The sequence below is a fragment of the Crocuta crocuta genome, unplaced genomic scaffold (assembly GCF_008692635.1).
Source record: "Crocuta crocuta isolate KB4526 unplaced genomic scaffold, BGI_CrCroc_1.0 scaffold131, whole genome shotgun sequence".
NCBI lineage: Eukaryota > Metazoa > Chordata > Mammalia > Carnivora > Hyaenidae > Crocuta > Crocuta crocuta.
This window is the reverse complement of record NW_027528977.1, coordinates 12,376,925-12,400,522: the sequence shown is the minus strand read 5'-3', so window position 1 is coordinate 12,400,522 and position 23,598 is coordinate 12,376,925.

The window sequence follows — 23,598 nt, the reverse complement described above, 5'->3', positions numbered from 1 at the left end:
TTCCATCCCGCACTCTATTTATTCCTACCAGCCCACTGGGCTCAGGAAAGGCACTTCTCTTTGGGGAAGTCTTCTGGGACCTTGGGGGGCCCCACCCATGTGTTCCTCAGGGTCGTCTTCAGCCCACTGACCGCACACAGGCGCGGTGTGTCTGTTCCTCTTCTGGAAAGCAAGCTTGTAGGGGCAGGATGGCCTACACGCCTTGCGGCTGATGCGGTGCCGGGCATGCGGGAGGTGTTCATTGACATAAGTTGAATGAGAGAAGGAGAGAGAAACTGAGGTAGCAAGCGCTGTTACATCTCTGGGGCAGCGAGCCAAGCCCAAGTCTATGCTTCCCTGGTAACCCATGACCCTGGGGACACTCATGCCATCAAGGCTGGCCCCACCACTAACCCAGGATGGGACTTGGGCCACGGATTCGCCTCCCTGAGCCCCCGGTTCCTGTCTGCATTTCGTGAATCGAATCAGGTAAGCCATTTGGAAATGCTTTGACAAGTATCGAGTTCTTCACACCTGCCGGGTGTCAGCTGTGAAATCACACAGTCCCTGAGCTGGAGGAAACACAAGAGAATATTTCCTTTACCTTCATTCTGAAGGTGAGCAAGCTCCGTCCAGATAAAGGCAGTGACCTTGCCCTCCCTCAGACAGTCTTAAGTAGAGCCCGGCACTGATAACCCAAGTTCTAGAACCAGAGGCCGGGCCAGAACTTGGCTTGCGACTCATGGCTGTGTGCCTGAGTGAGTCACTCACCACCTAAGCCCCTGCTGGCTCGTTCATAAGATGAGAGTGCAAATGGTATCTGCCTCATGGTATGGTCCGGGGTACGAGATGAGATATTCACAAGACCACATTTTGTTGATTGCCTACGATGTGCCAGGCAGGCACTATAGAATTGGAAATTAAGCAGTCAACAACACTGAAAAAAGTTCTGCTGCAGGAGGCGTATATGATAGAGTATAGGAATAAACAGTGGATAGGATGCTTTTTAAAAATATTTTTAGTATTTATTTATTTTTGNGAGAGTGAGGGAGACACAGAATCTGAAGCAGGCTCCAGGCTCCCAGCTGTCAGCACAAAGCTTGACGTCGGGCTCGAACCCACGAACCAGGAGATCCTGACCTGAACCAAAGCCAGACGCTTAACCAGCTGAGCCACCCAGGTGCCCCTGGATAAGATGTTTTTAAAAAGTAAAAGTCTTTTGAGTATTTAGTGACGCTCTTTCTCTGTACGATACATCCATTTACAGGATTGGCCAGTACTGTGTACAAGGTACAAATAGGTGATAGAACATGAGAGGTGTATAGAGCATACTTACAGAAGCCAAAAAGTTCCCTCTCTATGTCCAAGGGTGAAGAGTTAAAAATATAAAAATAAGAAACACACGTTGTTTTGGAATGTAAACCGACTTTCACATACACAGGTGTGTGGAGATGCCCATACAAGCTATAGGGAGCTCATATGTACACGTGCCTGCGTGCATACATGTTTGCAGGTGTGTGTGCATTTAAGAGGGTGGGGTTTGCAAGGTCAGGCTGCAGAAGGCCTTCTAGAGAAGGCCTTTGGTGTAAAGCTCACTTAGCACAAGGCTGGTACAGAGAGTGTTCAGCAAAGGGACCTGTCAGGTCACAGCAGCAGCAGATCCGCCTCTTTCTTGCATCATTACGCATATGGAGCACATTTCTGCTTCTGCCGCGTGTTCCTCCCCCACCCCAGCCCACCATCCATTGCTCACTTCCTCCTGCCCTCTTGACCTTGCACATTCTGGGGTGCAAGCCCTTCCCAGGGAAAGCCAGCTGTCCCATGGGAGTGGCACGTGTGAATGGGAGTGTGTGCGGGACATCGCGGCCATTTGCAGATGCTTCTGTGCCTGTGTGACCGATGTGGGAGCGTGGGGATAATGGAAGCGTGAGGTCTGGGTTCAAGGACACAAATGTACTCCGCGGTGTCTGAATGTGTGCCTATAAATGAGGAGTACCCGTGAGAGGGGGAGCAGGCATGGGGTCTGCATGCGTGCAGAGCGTGACTGCGCGCCCCGGTGCACGCCCTGCCTGGCCTCCTGAAGACAAGCGAGCAGACCTCGGTGGGAGGGCCTTTTCTGTGGGTGGATTTCAGATGAAAACAGAAGGGCGCTGGGCTCAGTCACAAATTCTGGGTTTAGCCATTCCAGGACCACCTGGGTGAGGTTCAGGCTAAGGACCGGGTGGAGAGTAAAACCTATGAGATGTTGTGGGACCGAAGTGAGGGTGGCCTGTGTGTGGGCAGCATTTCCATGGAGAATTCCCTGGGAAAGGCAGGCTGTGGCACTGAACGGTGCATCCACACAGGCCGCACCCCCATCTCAGCCTCATGTGTTCTCAGGATCGGGGGCAGGTGGCCTCAACCTTCAAATACCTCTCTGAGAATTTGTTACTTCTTGTTTCTTGAGTTGAGCATCTTGCACATCCTATTACAGAGAGGGACTAAGTTCTTCCCTCAATTCCCTTTCAAAGACTCCCAGAGAAGGTCCCTGATTGCTCTGGATTGGACCAATCAAAACCTGGGCTTGAGGTAGCCGTGGACCGTGATTGGCTCAGTCTGGACCAATCAGCAGAGACTGGGGAGCCTTATGAGACTTGGCCTCTCCAGCTAGGGAGGTCAAGGCTGGAGAGGACACACAGTAGCTCCTAGGAAATGGGTGTGCCGCTGGGCAGGTAGGATAATGGTTATGGATTATACCCAATCTTCAGCCCAAATGCTTGACTCTTCTTCAGAGGTTTATTTGATTGGACCCCCACAAGGTGTTTCAGTCTCCAGAGGCTCCTGTTAAAACTATTAAACTCAGGGGCCCCTGAATGGCTCAGTCGGGTAAGGGTCCGACTTCGGCTCAGGTCATGATCTCACGTTTCATGGGTTCAGCCCCGCGTAGGGCTCTGTGCTGACGGCTCAGAACCTGGAGCCTGCTTCTGATTCTGTGTCTCCCACTCTCTCTGCCCTTGCCCAGTATGCACTCTGTCTCTCTCAGAAATAAATAAACATTAAAACAACAACAAAAACAAACTCTTAAGCTCACACTGAAGTTGAAATTTGCTACCAAGAATCTGAAATCCTATGGGAATAGGATAAGACTAGACGCCGATACCTTTGCAGTTTGGCTCCAGGTCCCGCCAAACACGTGCTTAAAACTTAAAAGAGACCCTGCTTGGGAAAAACACGGGCTTTGGAGTCAAGCAGAGCTGGGGTCAAATCGCTGCTCAGCTCTCTCAAGAGCTTGTTCTGTGGCCCGAGGTGAGTTACCTCGCCTCTCTGAGCCTCTGTAAAATCAGGAAATGAAAGCGACAGAGCTGTTACAAGGCTTCCCGATGAGGCCGGTTACCTCATCCACTCTTGGTGCTCACGAAACAGGTGCAGCTGGTGTTTTCTTTACGTCAGCCTGCTTGGTCCTTTTCCTCTGATGACTAGCTCCCGAATCTTGTGAGCTGACCAGAACATGAGGCCACACGCTCTCCTGGGGAAGCAAGTTCCTTGTCTTCTGATTTCCCCATCAAGTTAGAGGCAGCAGGGTCAAGTGCAACGGGCAAGCCTCCGTAGTCAGACAGAACAGGGCTTAAGCCCCACCGCTCCCATCAACAAGACATGTGACCGTGGGTGAGTCACTTCTCCCTTGTCTCATCCGTAAAAATAGGGAATTCTCGGGGCACCTGGGTAGCTTAGTTGATTAAGTGTCTGACTCTTGATTCTGGCTCAAGTCATGACCTCACAGTTTGTGGGTTCCAGCCCCCCCATTGGGCTCCACGCTGACAGGGCGGAGCCAGCTTGGGATTCTCTGTCTCCATCTCCCTCTGTCCCCCACTCCTGCTCTCAAAATAAATAAACATTAAAACTTTTTTTAAATAGGTAATTCTTCCCTCAAAAGCTGCGTGTGAGGATTAAACGCAATCACACAAATAACTTCCCCGCACGTGGTGCCACTGCTCAGCTGCTGATTTTAAAACACGATTTCGAGCCCCTACTATTCATTCAGTTACTTGGTGAGAGTTTATGGATGGCCTCCCGAGGGCCAGGAATTCTACCAGGTGCTCGCAGCCATGTGCTTAACAGACCGTCTCTCAACATCACAGTCCAGCATATGCGATGGAGATAGACAATAAATCAATACATACATAAATACCTGATGTCAGGTAGCGACATGCTCTTTGAGGAAAAACAAAAGGGACGAGGATAGCAAGCCATGGCGGGGGCGTGTGGAGCAGCAGACATGGTAAGAGTTCTACGACTATGTGCCAGTTGGTTGAACTGCCAGGGGTACAGAGATGGAGACCCGGCTCCTTCCTTCTGGGAGCCGGCCTCCCAGCCAGGAGACAGAAAGCAGACGGCACCATTTACCAGAATGGAAGTCTGCAGAGTAATGCTCTCCACGGCCCCGGTGCTTAGTGAATCCTGGCTCTGTCCCCAGCACCCCTCTCCCTTGGGAGGGAACTGACCCTTCTCATGGTTCACTTAGCAGCCTCGAGGTCCCCTGAGTACTCCAGGCCCCCAAGCATTTCTTGGGATGCCGGTGGGGCACTGCTTCCCCCTCCCTCGACCGCATTCACCTGCCAGGGCCGCCGGGGGCCTCTGAGCAGAGGTAGGAGGGCTTCACATTCATCGAGATTAGAGGCACATCTGGCTCTAATCTGGCTCGGTGCCTACTGGCTATGTGACCCTGGGCAGGGTCCTTTACTCCGCTAAACCTCACGTCCCTCATCTGGGAAATGGGGATAATGACGGCATGGAGTGATAGAGCATCTCTAAAACCTCTCTCCCCGGGGTCCCAGCAGTGAGAGCATCTACTCCTCTGCCCTCCTCCTCCACCCCCTCTCCTCCACCTCTTCCCCCACCCTTGTTTGTGCTCCCTACCGTCTGGCAAACAGGTCTGTGCTCCCCTTCAGCATTCCGTGAGATATTGAGGACAGGAGAGGGTGTGGCGTTTTGAGTCAGAAAACAAAGTGTGCCTTGGCTTTGTCATTCAGCTGTGTGCACTGGGGCACTCCCTGCCCTCTCTGTCCCTTAACTTCCTCAGTCGTCAGTCACGAGGAATAATAACTCCTGCCCCCTCCCCCCACCCCCCCGCTCAGGCAGGTGGTGTGGTCAGTGAATATAGTGCAGAGACAGACGGGGCCTGGAACTTCTCAGCTGCCTGACAAGGAGCAGCTGCTGTCTTTCATTTCTGGGCCTCAGCGCTTCACCTTAAAATGAGGAACTTTCGGGGCGCCTGGATGGCTCAGTCGGTTAGGCGGTTAGGCGTCCGACTTCGACTCAGACCATGATCTTGCAGTTTGTGGGTTCCGGCCCCGCGTTGGGCTCTGTGCTGACAGCTCGGAGTCTGGAGCCTGCTTTGGATTCTGTGTCTCCCTCTCTCTCTACCCCTCCCCTGCTTGTGCTCTCTCTCTCTCAAAAATAAATAAAAATATTTAAAAAATAAAATTTAAAAAAATTAAATGAGGAACATTCCCTGAGCACTGAGTCTGTAGGAGGTTCCACCTCTATTACCCAGCCCTGTGTGGTTTGTATTTTCATGGCCTGTAACTGGGGCACCCAAGTTGGTAGGTGATGGGTTCAACATTGAGAGCCCAGCCTCTGGCTCTGGGTGGATTGGCCATCTGTCCCGCATAGTACTCTCTGCCTCTTGTATATGTCACATCCCTCTGACCGCTGTAGTTCTGGGCACAGCACCCGCCTGCTCAGAGAAGCAGCTGCTCTGAGGGCCCCGAGGTGGGGCTGAATAGCCCAGTGCCCCGTGTGAATTCCCCGCTGAGCAGCTCTCACTTCCACCACGGCAGGCCCAGAGCTAAAGTCTCAGGGAGGCCTGACCTGCCTTCAAGGAGCTCACAGTCTAGGGGCAGAACATCACAGGACGGCCAAGCAGGCTCTGAAGTTGGCAGCCTGGCTCTGAAATTCAGCGCCAGCGCCTGAGAGCTGTGGGACTTTGGGTGGGTCTCTGAGCCTCAGTTTCCACACCTGCAAAAATGGGCTCATAATACTTGTGCCACCCAGAGGGTTGTTTGAAGAGTGAGTGGCTACGTGGAAAAGTCCAGTGTGCTCTTCCCTGTAGATAGGGAAGAATGGGACACATGCTCAAAGACTAGACACCTGCCAACAGGCAGTCCAGAAGGTTTATTAAACACTTATTAAGTGCCTCCTACTTAACAGTTATAACCCCATTCGATCTCTACAGTAACTCTGTGGGGTGGCAATTACTACCCAGAGCTTACAGATGAGGAAACTTGGCTTAGAGAAGTGAAGTCATGCCCAAGGTCACACAGTGGGGCATGAGGGAGTCCAGGCTTATCTCGCTGCACCCGTGTCCCCTAAGCAGAAGGGGTTCTCGGGAATGAGCCCTTGCTCCTTGGCAGGACTTGCCTGGTTTTGCGAGCCAGGCCTCTTTCCTTTGTCTTGTTGGCTTGTCTCTCGCTCCCTGGGCCTGGTCCCCAGGGGCCTATTGCAGGATCTGCTCTTCGCACTGGGGAGCTCGTCTATTTTAGGTTCCACATTCCTCAACGCCTCTGGCCCATTTCCCCCTCGACTGCCTGACAACGAAGTACCATTGGGCAGGGTCCCATTACGAAGCCATCATGGTGCACCAGAATCTTCTCGTCTTTCCTGTCACTGTCCATGGCCACTCCCGTGCGTGCTCCCCAGGGCCCCAGACTAGCCATTTAGCTGACCGACTCATCTCCTGATCTCCCCACCATCTGCAGCCAAGTGCAGTGGGTCCTATCAGTTACCACTGTGAGAGTCAGCCCTTCTCCCTCACCGGCCACCAGCCCAGATGGGACCTAGCATGGCCCACCCCGTGCTCAACTCAGGCCTTATTTAAAGCCACCATCTCCTTCGTTCAACATTCCAGTGTCTCAGATATCTCACAACGAGAAAGAGTCTCATCAAATGCCACCTTGACTTTGCCACATCCCTTCTTTAAACACTGCATTTATTCCTGACTCTTGTAGAAAACAAATTCACTTTTCTCCTATTTATTCAAGCAGCAGCTAATGAAAACCTTTATATTAGTTAGAGTTCACCAGAGAAACAAAACCGATAGGATGTGTATGTAGGTGTATCTGTGTGTGTGTGTGCGCGCGCGCGCGCGTGTGTGTTCAGAGAGAGAGAGAGAAATTTATTGTAAGGAATTGTGGGCTGGCAGACTGAAGACCCAGGAAATCCAGGGGTGCTAGTGAATTCCAAAGGCCATCTTCTAAAGAATTCCCTCTTATTCCCTCTTGCCTGGTTGGAAGGCAGCCTTCGACTGATTCGATGAGGCTCACCCACATCCTAAAGGGCAATCTGTTTTTCCTGTAGTTTACTGATTTAAATGTTAATCTCCTCCCAAAACACCCTCCACGCTGACGCATAAAATTAACCATGACATCTGTTATCTGCCCAGTGCTCTGCTCTAGGTTAAGGAGAATATCAAAGAAAAAATAAAAAGATTCCTGATGTCCAACAGCTCAAAGTTTAGTGTTGCTGGGCTTCAGGCTCCTTGCCTGCTCCACGTCACCTGCTGCACTTGTGTTTTCTGAGGAGGGAAGCGATCGTGACATTGCTCTCCACACAGTCGTCTCTCTCAATCCTGGCTCGGACATCATGCTGTCCCGAAGGGGACTCCCATTTCCATCTCCTCAGCTCTTAGCCACCGCTCCCCTGTTCCTCCTACCTGACCTAGGAATCAGGCCCTCCTCCAGGCCAGGAGTGACCCTGTGACCCAGGTTGGGCCTTGCCCTGGGAGTTTGGAAATAAATACTAAAGTAAGGGGCAGAGAGAGTCCTTCTTCTTGGTAAAGCTAAGACATGCAAACTTGGGGCCTGAGAGCTGCCCTGGTTCTGGTCTCCTAGAGCTCTTGTCTCCCTGGCTAGAGAAGCAACAATGAGAAATGGAGATGGAATGTTCTGGTGATATTTCAGTAGCAGATTCCACTTTTCCCTGAGACCCAGCCTTACCCCAGCCTTTTGCTCACATCTTTTGGTTACATAAGCCAACACCACACCTTCACCCACCCATTTCTGCCTTACTTTACCACGGTGGTTCTCAAATGGGGATGAGTTTGCCCCCGCCACCTCCCAGGGGATATCTTGGCCATGTCTTGAGATATTTTTGGTTGTCACATTCATGGGATGGCAATGGCATCTGGTGGGTAGAGACCAGAGATGTTGTAAACATCCTACAATCACAGCATATTCTCCCACAACAAAGGCTCATTCCAACCAAAATGTCAGAATCATCGGGAAACGCAGCTGGAACAGACCTCCCTACCAAGCCCATCCCCACTATTCAATCCACGTCCATGGTCACGTTCTTGGATTGGATTCCAAACTGAAGTGCGTGAGCTAGGTGACCTGCAGGGCAAAGCACGTCACATGGCCAAGCATCCACTTCCAATACCAGGACTGCAACGTCTGGTGTGTTAGCCACATGCCTACTGAGGACTTGGTACACGCTCGTCTGAACTGAGATGTGCTGTAAGGGGTAAAAAGATGCACCGGAATTCTAAGACCTAGTAAGAAAGAAGAATATAGCATGCTTCATTAACCATTTGCATATTGATTACATGTTGAAATGATAATATTTGACACAGATTGGATTCTATAGACTATATGATTAAAATTAATTTCACCTGTTCCTCCTTACACTTATTATGCGACTAACTGAAACATTAGAGTTAATCATGTCTGAGTATGAAATGGCCAGGAGAAACCAGGGTATTGATGAGGTAGATAAGGTGACAGGCATGGAGCCGTCCGTCTTCCTAATGCAGGTACCTGGTGCTGATGATGAACCCTTTGGAAATCTGGGAAATCTACTGACGGCCTCCCTTCCATGCAGCCCTCTCCAATCTGGGTTCCAGGTGCTTCCATCCCACTGATAAGCAGGTGCTATCTTTCTTTTCATCTCCCTAGCTTCTCATTTCCACCATCTGACCCCGGGCGCAACAGATAACAGTGCGTGTGATTTCAACAGAACAGTAATCCCCGTTCTTTATATCTCTGCACAGGTAAGCCTTAGTCACATTGCTGCCCCTCCCCTGAATTTGGGTTGAGCCCTTGTCTGTTTGCTGCCTTCTGGCTGACCAAAAAGGTAGGAAACGTGACTGCCCCTCCTTTTCAGCTCCCTGCAGCTCCCCGGGTGTAATTCTCTGTTCGTGGCTCTCACTTCCCAAACATGTTTTCAGCGGCTCTGCCGTTGTTATAGAAAATGCAGGGGTGATTTGGAAGTTGATGCGGTCTGGTTGTCATGGCAATGCCAGCTGCTTCTGCCTTCGTAGCAAGGCAGATCGGCCACGGGGCTGACAAGATATGATGCGAGCCTCTGAGAACAAAACACACGAGGCCCTTCCAGTCTCTTCTCCCAGACCCCCAGTACCACTTCCTGTTTTTCTGGGGGCTGGGGGGCATCCTACAGCTAATCTGCTGGTAATGAAACAAGCCCTCTGGGTGGAAGTGGAGGGTGAAGACCTACTATATGACATTGATGGAGTCATCAGTGAGTTCAACTCTAGGGCCAGCATCCATGATATGGACAGAGACCCCCACCCACCCCATCAGCCTGTTTCCCTAGCTACTGTCCCGTTTGGGGAAGAGAGCTCTTTTGCAGCTCATGTGATGACCTCTTTTCTGATTCCTGGATGATGAAGGAAAATTACCTGTGACTGAATGGGTGATAGTCCTAAAAAAGAATCAAAAGTCAGTAGCTTGGGCACTTTCAGGGTCTTTGTGTCCGAGCAGGCCCTGAGAGCGTGCTCAGGGATGAGCTGATGGTGGCCGAGGGAGCACTTTTGGGGGCATTTGGATCCCCTTGCCTGACCTTCACCGCCACCTTGTGAAGTGGATAGTATCATTATTCCCGTTTTATAGGAGGCTCAGGCTCAGTGAGGCCAAGGAAGGCACCCGAGATAAGTGCTGGCGGGGCCAGGAGTTCAGTCAAGGCTCCATCTTCCAGAGCCCTGGCTTTCATACCGCTTTGCAGCACTATCACAAATAAACATGTGGGGAGGCAGGGGGGCAATTATCAGCCCAAACTGCCACACAAGGAAACTGTAGCTCCCCAAAGGTGAGAGCAAAGGCCCAAGGCCCTACAGCTAAGTTGCAAAGCCGGGACTCGAAGCTCTGTCTGTTGATTCTGCCCTGCCGGGTCCCAGGAATATGCAGAAGAGCGTGTCGGACAGAGGAAGGGGCTGTCTGGCTGTGTGGGGGCACTTCTCACACAGAAAGTCCCCTCGTGAGCCTTCACACAGGCTCCGGACATGCTGGGGAGAGGCCTGCAGACTGGAGGCCCGGATTTCAGCCGGAGCTCGGGCCCTGGGATGTGAGCACAGGGAGGGGTGGCTGCAGCCGCAGGGCCCACGCTGAGTCAGGAGCAGGCAATGCTGCCGAGAGAAGCTGAGAATGCCGCGTGCCACTGGGGCCCAGCATTTGCTGGCGGAGGTTAGTCATGGCTCCTTGGCCCACACAGATGCAGTCAAGTCACCGACTATTGAAATCTCTCTTAAGGGGCCCGAAACCGTGGATGCAAAGCATGGCTGTCTTCCTGAGGAACCACCTGGACCTTCCAAGGAGGAGACCCACTCAGGAGAGATTTTCAGACGACTGTCAGAGGGAGGCGGCCTCAGACACAGCCTCGTTTTGGGGGGTGGTTTGCTTTCCTAGGGATTTATACCCCCAGAGAAAAGCAAGGAAGAAAACAAAGAAAGAGGCAAAATATAAGAGCTCCAAATCTGTAAAACTGATTCCCCAAACCAGTCAGCCTCTGCTGTCATCCAGAATGATGCCTTAGACCCCTGTAAAGATACATTGCTCGGGGCTGGAGGCTGTCCCCTAGCCAGCCCAAGGCCAATCCCCATCTCCATTCTTCACGGCTTCCCTCTGTTCCTCGCGGTCTCTCCCAGCTCCAGAATGGACCACCTCTTTCTTCATGTCCCCACCCCGGGAAGGAAACAGCCTGCCGGCTTCACCCTGACCCAAGTGTGGATCCCCATTCCATCGTTCTTGGCTGCCTGCACTTTGAGCAGGCTGCTTCACTTCTGGAAGCTTTCATTTTCTCCTCTGTGAAAGAGTGAATTATACCTATTTCTCTAGGCAGTGGGGAGGATTGCAGGATTGCATGAGAGAGCCGAGGTAAAAGTCCCGGCTTAGCACCTGGCCCATGGCCAGTGCAGGGCACAGTTCTCTTTACCATCTTGCCTTTCCCCGCTCCAGGGCCAACGCGTGTGGTCTGGAGCCAGCGAGACGCTGAGCTGGTGACCGCACCAGAGCCCTCCTGTGGGCCCCTCTATCCCGGAGCCCCTCCTCGTCACAGCCAGCACACCTCTCATTAAGCAGTCAGCCTGTAATCAGACTGTTGGCTGACTTCAGAGAACGTGCCTGTCAGCACCCCGGGCCCCCTTGCCTCTGTGGGTCTTCTTTGCTTGTTGATGAGGCCTCTCTGGTGCACACGGGGACATCCTTGGAAGTGAGGCGATGGCAGCTTTTCCAACAGCCCTTCCGAACACAAGGTCAGCTGACACAAGTCCTGTGTGACATGGCTGAATGAGGAGGGGATTCTGCAGGACGCTTCTGCCAGGCCAAGACCCTAGACTGCAGTCCCGACAGGGAGGACAAGGACAGGGGTTGTAGAAGAAAACTCTAGAACTTCCTCTGTCAAACTTCCAGGTCACCTCCTGGCAGGTGCTGGTACAAATTAGGGTCCCTTGGGGCGCCTGGGCATGACTCTCTTCATCCTGGCACCTCAGCCTCAACCAGAGGCATGCCCCAGCAGTGACTCTGCCTCTAACCAGCTGTGTGACCTTTGCCAGGTGACTTCAGTGCTCCGAGTCTCAAATTCTCCATCCATAAAATGGGGAAAATGATACTTCTGCAGCTCATTGTGATGATTCGATGGATACAAACGCGTGGGCATACATCACTCCGAACAATGAATCATAGCTATTATTGTGCTTTTGAGCTTGGTTCCTTCCTGTTTCCTCCCTAAATAGGCCTCACACGTGGCTGTGCTTTTGCACATGCAAGTTCCTCTACCCAGAACACTAGGCTCCCACACGACTTGCTTAGCACTCCTGTTGATATTCCAAGGCCCAACTCAAATGTCACCTCCTCTGTGAAGCCTTCCCTGACTCCCCAAGCAGTTAGCCATTTTCTCCTTTGTATTCCCACACTGATTTGTTATGCTTTTGATACAGTCCCGTCGCATTGGACAATAACTGTCATAACTGCTCCCCGCTATGCCCTGGCCCCTTGGGGAGGCTGTGAGCTCGCGGAATACAGGATCTCCATTTGTTTTTCCTGGTAATCACAGACTGGGTCCTTTGTAGTTCTATAGTCAAGTGAATGAATGACTACACGGAACAGAAAAATGATGGATGGATGATTACAGAAAAGGGAACATAAGACATTAATAATAGAAAAATACAGAGGGGTCAAAGAAAACCTTGGAAAACCTTGCCTTTTTTTTTTTTTTAACCACATTTTGCTTTACTTGAACCCAGGCCAGACCTATAGCTTAGCAGTAGAAGGAAACACACACTCTCCCTGGAGAGAGGCCACTAAGGATGGACCATGGCCAGAAACGGAAGAAGGCTGAATCCGAGAGCCGTCTGCCCCAGGGACCTGCTGAGCGACCTCACACCGGTCGCTTGGCCTTTCTCTGCTGTGGCACCAGAGGCTTCAGAATGCCCCCAGGCCTGGGGCTGGAAGAAGAAACAGAGGATCTGAAGAATGTCAGAGGCCCCGCTAAGGATGCCATTCCCCAGGCGAAGGACAGAGGGTGGAGACAGGGTCATGGCTGCTGCTCTCTGAGGAAGGCCACACTCCTTAACCAGTGACAGCAGGCACTGGGGACATGTGCCCAGCCCCACCCGGAGCGAGGAGAGCCTTGACTTTAGTCACAGCTGTCTGTGAGCTGGAATGTTTCCAAGAGGCCCCTGGGTAGGGAGATGACACTGGCTGCCGGAGTGAACTCTGAACCCCTCGGCACACGTGGGGGCCGTGGGGGCCCGGGCCTGACCAGCCTCTGGCCTCACAGGAGCCCCTCACGTCCTGGTCCACACAGCCCCCCAGGCACCCTCTGCACCACTCCATCCCTCCCAGCTCTTCAGGCTGTCTCCTCTCTCGTCTCTCCGACTACATTGTAAACTCATCTCCTCAGAGGCCTTCCCTGCCACCCCATGTATGGATGCCACCCATACAGCCCCTTCAGCCACTCTCCTTTTACTGTCTACACAGCACTCGTCCCCACTGAGCCGTCTCATCTGCACCTGTGTTTATGGTCTGCCTCTCCTTTTAGACCCTCAGCCCTGTGAGGCCATCAGTGGGTTTCTCCTGCTCAAGGTTGTAACCCCAGATCTTAGTACAGGGCCTGGCACAGCATGGGGGGAAGGGGCAAGGTGAATGAATGAACGAATGAATGAGCGAATGAGTGGCCAAACTCCCTGGGCCTGAATAGGCCTGCAGGTTGTAGATCAGACCCCTCAGGCAAGCTTCAGAGTCCTGCCTCTGGGCTCCACAGCCCCGTGTGGAAAGACCCCCGCCCTTCCAATTCTAGCATTCATCACATTGGATTATAATTGTACCTGATTCTCCATTTAGGCTATAAGCTATATGAGGGGCAGAAGCTGGGTATTACTCTCTATATTCCCAGTGCCCTGCCCAGGGTCCGCTGTAGAGAGGGAGCTCAAGAAAAGGTAGGTGGACAAATAAGTTAATTAATGATTGATGAATTCTGGCAGTCAACAGAAAACAAGTCTCAAAAAAAAAAAAAAAAGCCCATTTCTGTGGGATAGCCATGACCTTTATCATCGCATCAGAAAGGATGTGATTATAGGAAAGGAATCTGGTAGTGTGGTTCAGCCACTGTTACTGCACTCATGGGTGTCCTTTGGGGAAGTCCCTCTACCAGGTAAACTTTTCAAGGAACTTGGCCATAGACACCATGATCTTACGGCCAATGGCAGTATTCAGTGTGAATGCCTGTCCGCCCTTATCTGGTCTTAATGCAGGCCAAGTCCCAGGTGTGCCTTGTGGTGGCCTTTCTGTCCCACCCCCAGGCATATAGGACAAGCAGGAATTCAGCCCAAAAGACAAAGTGACATTGAAGTCAATGCTTACAGTATGAAGTGGAATCATTTGGAATATTAGTCGAGGTAGGCCAATTACTGTTCACAACCCTAGATCTTAGTGACTTAAATCAATACAAGTCTGTTTCTGGCTCATGTCACAGTCCACTCAAGGTAGATGGGACTCTGCTTCGTGTGGTTGTTAAGAGTCTCCAGTTCCTTTTGTCTGGACCTTGCACTGGATCTTTTCCAATATCCTCCCATCAGAAAGGAGCAGAACTGTGTGTGGGAGGTCTTAAAGGGGCTGAGTCAGGACAGAGCAACATCACCTTGCTCACACTCCATTGGCCTGAACTCGGTCTTTTGGCCACACCCATCTACAGGCAATGCTGGGAAATGTAGTCCAGCTGTGCGCTCAGGGAGAAGAGGAACATGTCTGAGCTCCTTCTTTATTCCCACCCAGTGACACAGACCTGGATGACACTCCTATGACTGGCTGTGCCCAAACATGTGGCTCCTGGCATGGCTCAGTTGGAGGAACCCCCCTTCCTCGGAGGATGGTTGCTCCCAGAGTGCTCTCCTCAGACTCTTGACCAGACACCCCTCAGGAAGAACTATCCTGTGGCCTCACTTCAGGGCCACCTGTCTTCATGGTCTCCCTTTGTCCATCAGCCCAACCTCACTCCGACCCCCAACTCTAGCCCAGTGACTTCACCCCTGACCTCCAGAACAGAGGCAAAGTCCACAGTGGGCCAACGGAGTTGTGGTAGCCAGACAGTGCTCTCTCCAAAGGCATCCGTGTCCTAGTTCTTGAAACTTGTGACCATGCTGCTTTATGTAGCAAGCAGGATTTTACAGATGTGATAGAGTTAGGGATCTTGAGATGGGGAGGCAATCCTGCATTGTCCAGGTGGACTCAATGAACCACAAGGGTCCTTAAAAGGTGGAAGAGGGAGGCAGAAGGTGAGAGTCAGAGAGAGATCAGTAGATGCTATGCTGCTGGCATTGGAGATGGAGGAAGGGGCTGTAAGCCAAGGGATAGAGGTGACTTCTAGAAAAGACAAAGGAACATATTCCCTAAAGCCTCCAGAAAGAACACAACCTAACCAGTACCTTGACTTTAGCCCAGTGAGACCCAGTTTGGATTTCTGACCTCCAGACCTATAAGATAAGATAATACATGTGGGTTGATTTAAGCCACTGTGTTCGTGGTAATTTAGTAAAGCAGCCATTGGGAACTACAACACACCAGTCCCTGATTTACCCACACAGTAGCCCGGAACTACCTCTCCCCTGACTCTCCAGCCACCTCCCTTCTCTCAGAAGAACGGGCTTTAAATCCCATGGGCTGCTCCTGGGCACCCATATCGTTTTTTTAAGCCTTGGTTCTGTCCTCTTCAAAATGCAGCTCATAATCAAACTGGCCTCACAGACTTGCCGTGAGGGTGAAAGGAAATGATGCTCGTGAAGTCTCTTAGCAACCTCGCCTGGCACAAAATTGGTGCTTCATGATATTTTTAGTTGTAGATAATTCTGAAACTTTCGCTTGTGCTCCTAGAATCCCCTACTGCTGTGGCCCTGGTAGCGCCCCAGCTCCCCCTGAGGGGAGAGCCCTTCCCCAGTGCTTAGGCTAGCAGGACCCTCAGGGAACAGACTCTGTTCTTCCCACAAGCCCTGGGGGCACCGTGCTCACAGCAAGAAGGAAGCTCATCCTGGGTTCACATCCTTTCCCTGTGCCTTCCCAGCTGTGTGATTTGTGGAGAGTTCTTCCTGAATCTGAAGCTCGGTGTTCTCATTTGTGGCGTGCTCACAATGAGGCCAGGCCCAGGGTGTTGGTGTGAGGGTACCGTGTGCTCATGGCTGGGTACATAGCTGATGCTTAACCACTGATCTCCCAAATGGAGGACGTGCTTCTTTTTCAGCCAGGACCCAAACCAGGTGCAGGGGGCCCTGGAGCCCATACAATATGTCATGTCTCCTTAAGAAAGAGCATTCATCTTGGAATTAATAAGCACTTGTAGCAATACTGCAGGATACTAGGTTAATATATGAAAGTTAATTGAAGGTGCCTGGATGGCTCAGTCAGCTGAGCATTGGACTCCAGCTCAGGTCATGATCTCTTGGTTCGTGAGTTTGAGGCCTGCACTGGGCTCGGTGCTGACAGCTCAGAGCCCAGAACCTACTTCAGATTCTGTTCTTCCCCTCCCCCACTCACTCTCTGTCTTTCAAAAATAAACAAATATTAAAGAAAAAAATTTAAAGTCAATTGCTTTCCTGTATATTAAAAATAAACATGAAATTTGAAGTTAAAAATGCAATACCATTTACATTAGCACCCCCCCCAATGAAATACTTGGGTATAAATCTAACAAATATGCATAAGATTTACATGAGGAAAACTCCAAATCTCCAATGACTGAAATCAAAGAACTAAATATCTGTCCATGTATTGGAAGACTCAATATTGTCAAAATGTTAGTATATGTGCTGCCGAAGTGAGCACAATATTGTCAAAATGTTAGCTCTTCCCAATTTGATCTATAGATTCAATGCAACCCCAATCAGAATCCCAGAAAATTATTTTGTGGGTATTGCCAAAGAGATTTTAAAGTTTAGATGAAGAGGTGAAAGACCCAGAATAACCAACACAATGTTGAAGGGGAAAAAAGTTAGAGGATTGACACTACCTGACCTCAAGACTTACTTGAAAGCTAAAAAGAGCTACAGTCATCAAGACAGTGTTGTGTTGGCAGAAGAACAGACAAATAGATCAATGAGGCAGAATAGAGAGGCCAGAAATAGACCCCCATAAATATAGCCAACTGATCTTTGACAAAGGAGCAAAGACAATATAGTGGAGGAAAGATTGTTTTCAAAAAATGGTGCCAAAAACTGGGTACACACACACACACACACACACACACACACACACAATCTAGATACAGACCTAATGTCTTCCACAAAAATTAACTCAAATGAATCACAGACCCAAATGTAAAGCTATAAAAAGCAATAAAACTCCTAGAAGACAACAGAGGAGAAAATCTGTATGACCTTGGGTAGGGCGATGCTTTTCTGATACAACACCAAAGACAAGACCACGGAAGAAATAATTGCTAAACTGTGCTCATGAAAATGAAAACCTTCTGCTCTACAGAAGACAGTGTCAAGAGAATTAGGAGACAAGTCAGAGACAGGGAGAAACTATTTGCAAAAGACACCTCTGATAAAAGATTGGTATTCAGAATATGCAAAGAACTCTTAAAACTCAACAGTAAGAAAACAAAAAGCCCGATTAAACAGTGGGCCAAAGATTTACTTTAAGGGAAACTCACCAAAGAAAATAGAGATACTGCAAATAAGCAAATGAAAAGATATACCATCAGGGAAATAAGAATTGAAACAAGAATGAGGTACCACTGCTCATCTATTCGAATGGCCAAGCTCCAGAACAATGACAACCCCAAATGCTGACAAGGATGTGGGGCATTCATTGCTGGTGGGAATGCAAAGTAGGGCAGCCACTTTGTAGAACAGTTTGGTGGTTTTGTAACAAAACTAAACGTACTCTTACTATGTGATCCAGCAATGGAGCTTCTTGATACTGACACAAACGAGTTGAAAGCCTATGTCTACACAAAAACATACACACGGATGTATATTGCAGCTTTATTCAGAATTGCCAAAACTTGGAAGGAACCGAGATGTCCTCCAGTAGGTGAATGAAGAAATACACTGTGGTACATGCAGACAATGGGATATTACTCAGCACTAAAAAGAANGGCGCTCAATGCATACTCCTAAGTGAAAGGAGCCAGTCTGAAAAGGCTATATACTACGTGCTTCTCTGCTGTCAGCCCCTTTCCCTCCATGGTGCCTGTGCCAAACAGCTTCCAGAAAAGTCCCTCCCGACCGGCTTGGGTAACTGTCCAGGGCAGTGACCACCTTGGCCTTCAGCAGTCTCGAAGCTCCCTTGGTAAGGGAGGAAGATGGATGGCACAAATGCCAAATCTCTCTCGGATGAGATCAGCTCCTTAGGATGGAGGGGACAGTTAATCTCCTTGCTCTGACAGGAGGGTTGTCAGATGTAGCAAATAAAAATACTGGACACCTAATTAAATTTGCATTTCAGATAAACAACATATAATTGGTTGGGGTAAGTACGGCATATTTCTCGTGGGACGTTCACCCGGGTGTTCTATGTGGCACAGGGACTCAGCAAAGTCAGGTTCAGTGCCACAGGAAACTAAATTGATTTTAGCAGCAGAGCTCCTGACTCATCTTTCCGAGGCAAGGATGTGGCTATTGAGACTCGGGGTGCGTTTTTCCGAAGGGCCCCTGATCTGAGAAGTGGCCAAAGAGTACCCTGTGGCAGAAGGGACACAGGGAAGTTGTCCCCCAAGCGGATCAGTGACTCAGAGTCAGACCGCCCAGGGTGTAAATAATAGACCTAAAACCGTGAGAGTCTCAGTACTCCTCTCTGACCTTCTTTTCCACCTGTGAAATGACAGCTCCTATGTCCTTGGGTGGTGTGAGCATTAAACACGAACATGTAGGTGTAAAATGTACGCGTCGAAGTCAACGGGGACTATCCCTCTGTTGGGTTTTGATTGTCAGCTGTTCAGGAAGAAAGGCATTTTCCCAAGCTGTCGGCCGTGCTCTGCGGAACTGACAGCTAGAGGATCTCGGGTGCACGAGCCGGGCACCCCTCCTTGTGGAACGCTCTGTTCTGTGTCGAGCATGCCTATCTTCTTTGCTCCTGCAGCAGGTGCTGGCAGGTCGCCCGCTGGACTGTTTTTCCGGGGAGCCATCGCGGGGCCCCACCCTCACCCCGCCTCTGACAGCTGCGGGGCCCCGGGCCCCGGAGCATACGCTGCTGACGCCCGGCTCCCGCCTGTGCTGGCCGGCTCTGCCCTCAGTCACACCAGGCGCGTCCCCGAGGCCACTCCCCCCTGCCCCGCAGGGTGACCACACCTTACCGAAACGCGGGTGGCACGCAACATGGTCTCGAAGGAGCTTTGCAGCCACCCTCGGAGCAGGTGCCAGCAGATGTGCAAACTGAAACCCCGGGGAGAGAACCCCTACTCCGTGCTGGCATTGGCTCCGAGTTTAGCGCAGACAGGTTTTGTGGTTGCTATTCCATTGATGTGATGCGTTCAAACCTTAGAGGAGCACGATGGTATTAAAAAGACGTGCCCTTCCTTGTGTTCGAGAGCCCTTGTCGCTCCAGGGTAGCTTTTCTGAACCTCAACACTGTTGACACCTGAGACCAGATGATTCTCTGTCGTGCGGAGGTCTCCTGGGCACTAGGACGTGGGGACAGCAGCCTCGGCCGCTGTCCGCTAGATGCCGGCGCCACCCCCGACCTTCCCCGTTGTGACAACCAAAAACGTCTCCGGGCCTTGGCAGATGTCCCTGGGGGCAAAACCACCCCTGCTGGGAACCACCACAGTACAGGGATCACTGCTAATAGTTCCTCGCAAATCTTTTTAGATTATTTCTAAGCACATGGGTATGCCTTTTTGTTTTTTTTAAACAAAGATGGATGAATATATCCAAGTCTTCTACCATTTGCTTAATTCTATCACTTACTATATTGTGGACATCTTTTTTTTTTAACGATTTATTTATTTTGGAGAGAGAGATTGTGTCTGCTCACACCCATGTGTGGGGGAGGAGCAGAGAGAGAAGGACACAGAGTATCGGAAGCAGGCTCTGCACTGACAGCACCAAGCCTGATGGGGGGCTTGAACTTCCGAACCAAACTGTGAGATCATGACCTGAGCCAAAGTTGGACGCTTAATTGACTGAACCACTCAGGCGCCCCTGTGGATATCTTTCTACACACACACACACACACACACACACACACACACACACACGCACACGTACACACACATACACAATTTACTGTACAACAACTGCATGCTATTTCTTTGTGTGTCTTGCTACAATTAATATGACCAGTTCCCTGACAGTGGGCATTTGACTTGTTTCCAGTGTTTTGCTGTTAGAAGTGATGCTTCAGTCGGCATCCTCTCACATAAATCTTGATAGATCCATGGGATGAGCTCCTGAAAGTGGAATTGCTGAGCCAGAGGTTAAGGGCATTTGAAATTTGATCTGCCACATTGTTATCCAAAATCGTTTGTACCAAAGTTACTCCTCCGCCAAAAATACCTTGTTTGAAAGTACCAAATAAACGATAGAACTCCGCTATTNCACTTGTGGGGATGGGCACTGGGTGTTATATGGAAACCAACTTGACAATAAACTATGAAAGAAAAAAAAGAGAAAGTACCAAATATTCAGTGAGCACTTACTGAATTTTGTGTGCCATGCTAAGCAATTTACATGTGCTATCTTCTTTAATTCTATGTAAGTGCCGTTATTATTTCCATTTTACAGATTAAAGACTTATTAGAGAGATTTAAAATTTTTTCTTAGCTTGTATATGATGGTCTTGACACCCAACCCAGAGCTGTCTCACACTAAAACCTATTCTCTTAATCTTTGCAACAATCTTGTGAGATGGGCCCAATGATTCCCATTTTCCAATGAGACTACTGAGGCCCAGAGCAGTAAGAGTCACTTGCCCAGGGCCACAGAATCCAACCGCAAATCCAAGCTTTGACTTCAGAAGCTATGCTTTTCCACTGAGGTCCCAGTGGAACATTTTCCGGGAAGCCCTCTGGGATTACCCCAGTGTTCTTGTCATCTGACTTCCAACAGCATCTCCTTGGGAGCCCTGGAAATCTGCAGCAGGCATTGTAACCTAGAGGGAGGCGGTATGTGGGTGCGTCGGACCTCACTGGCATTGGTGTCATACAGACCTACGTTAGGATCCCCTTCTGCCCTCTGCAAGTGATCTTGGGCAAGAGATCTCCCTTCTCAGGACCTTATTTGTTCATCATCATGACTCCTGTTATTACTGTCGTGAAAAGTACTTGTGATAACAGCAGTTACCACTTACTACCCTCTCTGGACCACATTTTGCGGCCACAGGAAGCTTAGTGAGAGCGTGGGAGAAGTGACCAGGCAAGGGAGGGAGACCACTGAGTGGTAGATTATGAACAGCCCCCTGCCATGGGCAGCCGGGCTCCGTCCTGCTGGGGACCTCCGAGAAACCACATGGTTCACACTCTGGAATGTCACGCTGAGGGGACCCCCCCCCCCAACTCCTGTCTCTCACTGGTTGGAAGTAGCTCTTGCTTTATTGGCTGTGAGGTGTTGCCTCGGGCTCGGGTGGGTGGGGGAATCTACAGAAGGAATGAGCACTTATTTTTTTTCTTTTTTTTTTATGTTTTATTTATTTCTAGGAGAGAGAGAGAGACAGTGTGAGCAGGGGAGGGTCAGAGAGAGAGGGAGTGACAGACCGAAACAGGCTCCAGGCTCTGAGCTGGCAGTCAGCACAGAGCCCGATGCGGGGCTCGAACCCACGAACCGCGAGATCATGACCTAAGCGAAAGTCGGACGCTTAACCGACTAAGCCACCCAGGCGCCCCAGGAATGAGCACTTAATTACCACGGACCTCTGGCTTTTCCTGCTGGCTCTGTAACCCTTTCTGAGGGTCTGTGCCTTGTTACCTCAGCTAGGCTTTTTTTTTTTTTAATGTTTTATCGTTTTCTGAGAGAGAGAGAGAGAGACAGCGTGAGCAGGGGAGGGTCAGAGAGAGAGGGAGACACAGAATCTGAAACCGGCTCCAGGCTCTGAGCTAGCTGTCAGCACAGAGCCCAATGTGGGGCTCGAACTCATGAACCTTGAGATCATGACCTGAGCCAAAGTCGGCCACCCAACTGACTGAGCCACCCAGGCGCCCCTCAGCTAGGCTTTTTATACTGCTATGCTAGGTATGGAGAAAACCTCATAAATTGAGTCTGACCAGTTGATTCCCTCAGTCACCAGCGAAGAGGTACTGGGCACTTACTATGTGCAGGTGTTTACTTATGTTTTTAATTAATAGACTTTATGTCTTGAGCAGCTTTAGCTTTGCGGAAAAAATGAATGGAAAGTATCAGAAGAGTTCTCTGGGGCACCTGGGGGCTCAGTTGGTTAAGTGTCTGACTCTTGATTTTGGCTCAGGTCATGATCTCATGGTTTGTGAGTTCGAGCCCTGTGTGGGGCTCTGCGCTGACAGCGTGGAGCCTGCTTCAGATTCTCCCTCTCCCTCTCTCTCTCTGCCCCTTCCCTGCCCCCATGCACTTGTGCATGCACACTGTGCTCTCTCTCTCTCACAAAAATAAGTAAACTTTTAAAAATCCAAAGCAGGCTCCAGGCTCTGAGCTGTCAGCATGGAGCCTGATGCGGGGCTCAAACTCATGAACCTCAAGATCATGACCTGAGCCGAAGTGGCAAACTTAACCGACTGAGCCACCCACACACCCCCATTTCTCCTATTGTTAACATCGTGCATAGTGAGACACATTTGCTACACTTGACAAGGTAACATTAATATATTATTATTAATTAAGGCTCATATTTTATCCTATGAACTAAAGTTCATAGTTTGTCCATCTTTGTGTGGTACATTCTATGCATCTGAACAAGTGCATACTGACATGTATCCACCATTATAGTGTCACACAGAATAGTTTCACTGCCCCCCAAATCTCTGGTGCTCCACCTTTTCATCCTCCCTCCCCTCCCCCATCTCACAGGCTAGATGCTTTTTAAGAGCTGGGGATCCAGCTGGGACAACCTATGTCCCTGTCTTCACAGATGTGACACTTTAGCTGGAGAGACGGACAATACATAAGCAAGCGAGTAACGCATAAGTTCAGGCGATGAGAGCATGTGTGTGGGCGAATGGGTTTCTTCCTTAGACAAGGTGGTCAGAAAAGGCCACTTGGAGGAGACGGCGCTCGAGCAGGGCCTGCCTGTCTGTGAACAGCCACAGATGCTGCCGGGAGCCCTCAGCTCAGAGGCCTCTGTCACTGGGAGGCAGGCCAGAGTCTGAGGCCCAGCAAGGTACCCTGACCCCTCACAGCCAGGGGAAGGGCTATGGGCTGAATAATACTCCCCTTCGATTCGTATGTGGAAGTCCCAGCCCCCGACCCTTCAGGACGGGACTGTATTTGGGGAGAGAGGTAGCTCAGTTAGCATGAGGTCGTACTGGGTGGTCCTCGTCCAGGATGACTGGTGTCCTTACACAGAGAGGGAATGATCACACTGACACACACAGAGGACACAGAGAGGAGGTGGCCGTCCACAAGCCAAGGACGGAGGCCTCGGAGGAAACTGACCCTGCCAGACGGTGAGGAAGTAAAGGTCTGTCATTTTGGCCACCCTGTCTGTGGCAGTTTGTCATGGTAGCCTGAGCTATGAACACAGGATGCAGGGAGCCCGGCCTTCTCTCTCCGGCTCTCCCATCCCGCTCAGAACTCAGAGGTGTTGGGGAGGGCAGTCGGCTGTGGCCCAAATGGCTTGGGGACAAAAGTCTGCATTGCAGTGACCTTCCTGTCCTGGGGGTAGCAGAGCTGTCTGTCCTCTCTCTTCCAGTCAACCTGTTGCTGCTGGTTGTGGTGGCCACGCGTGAAGGACC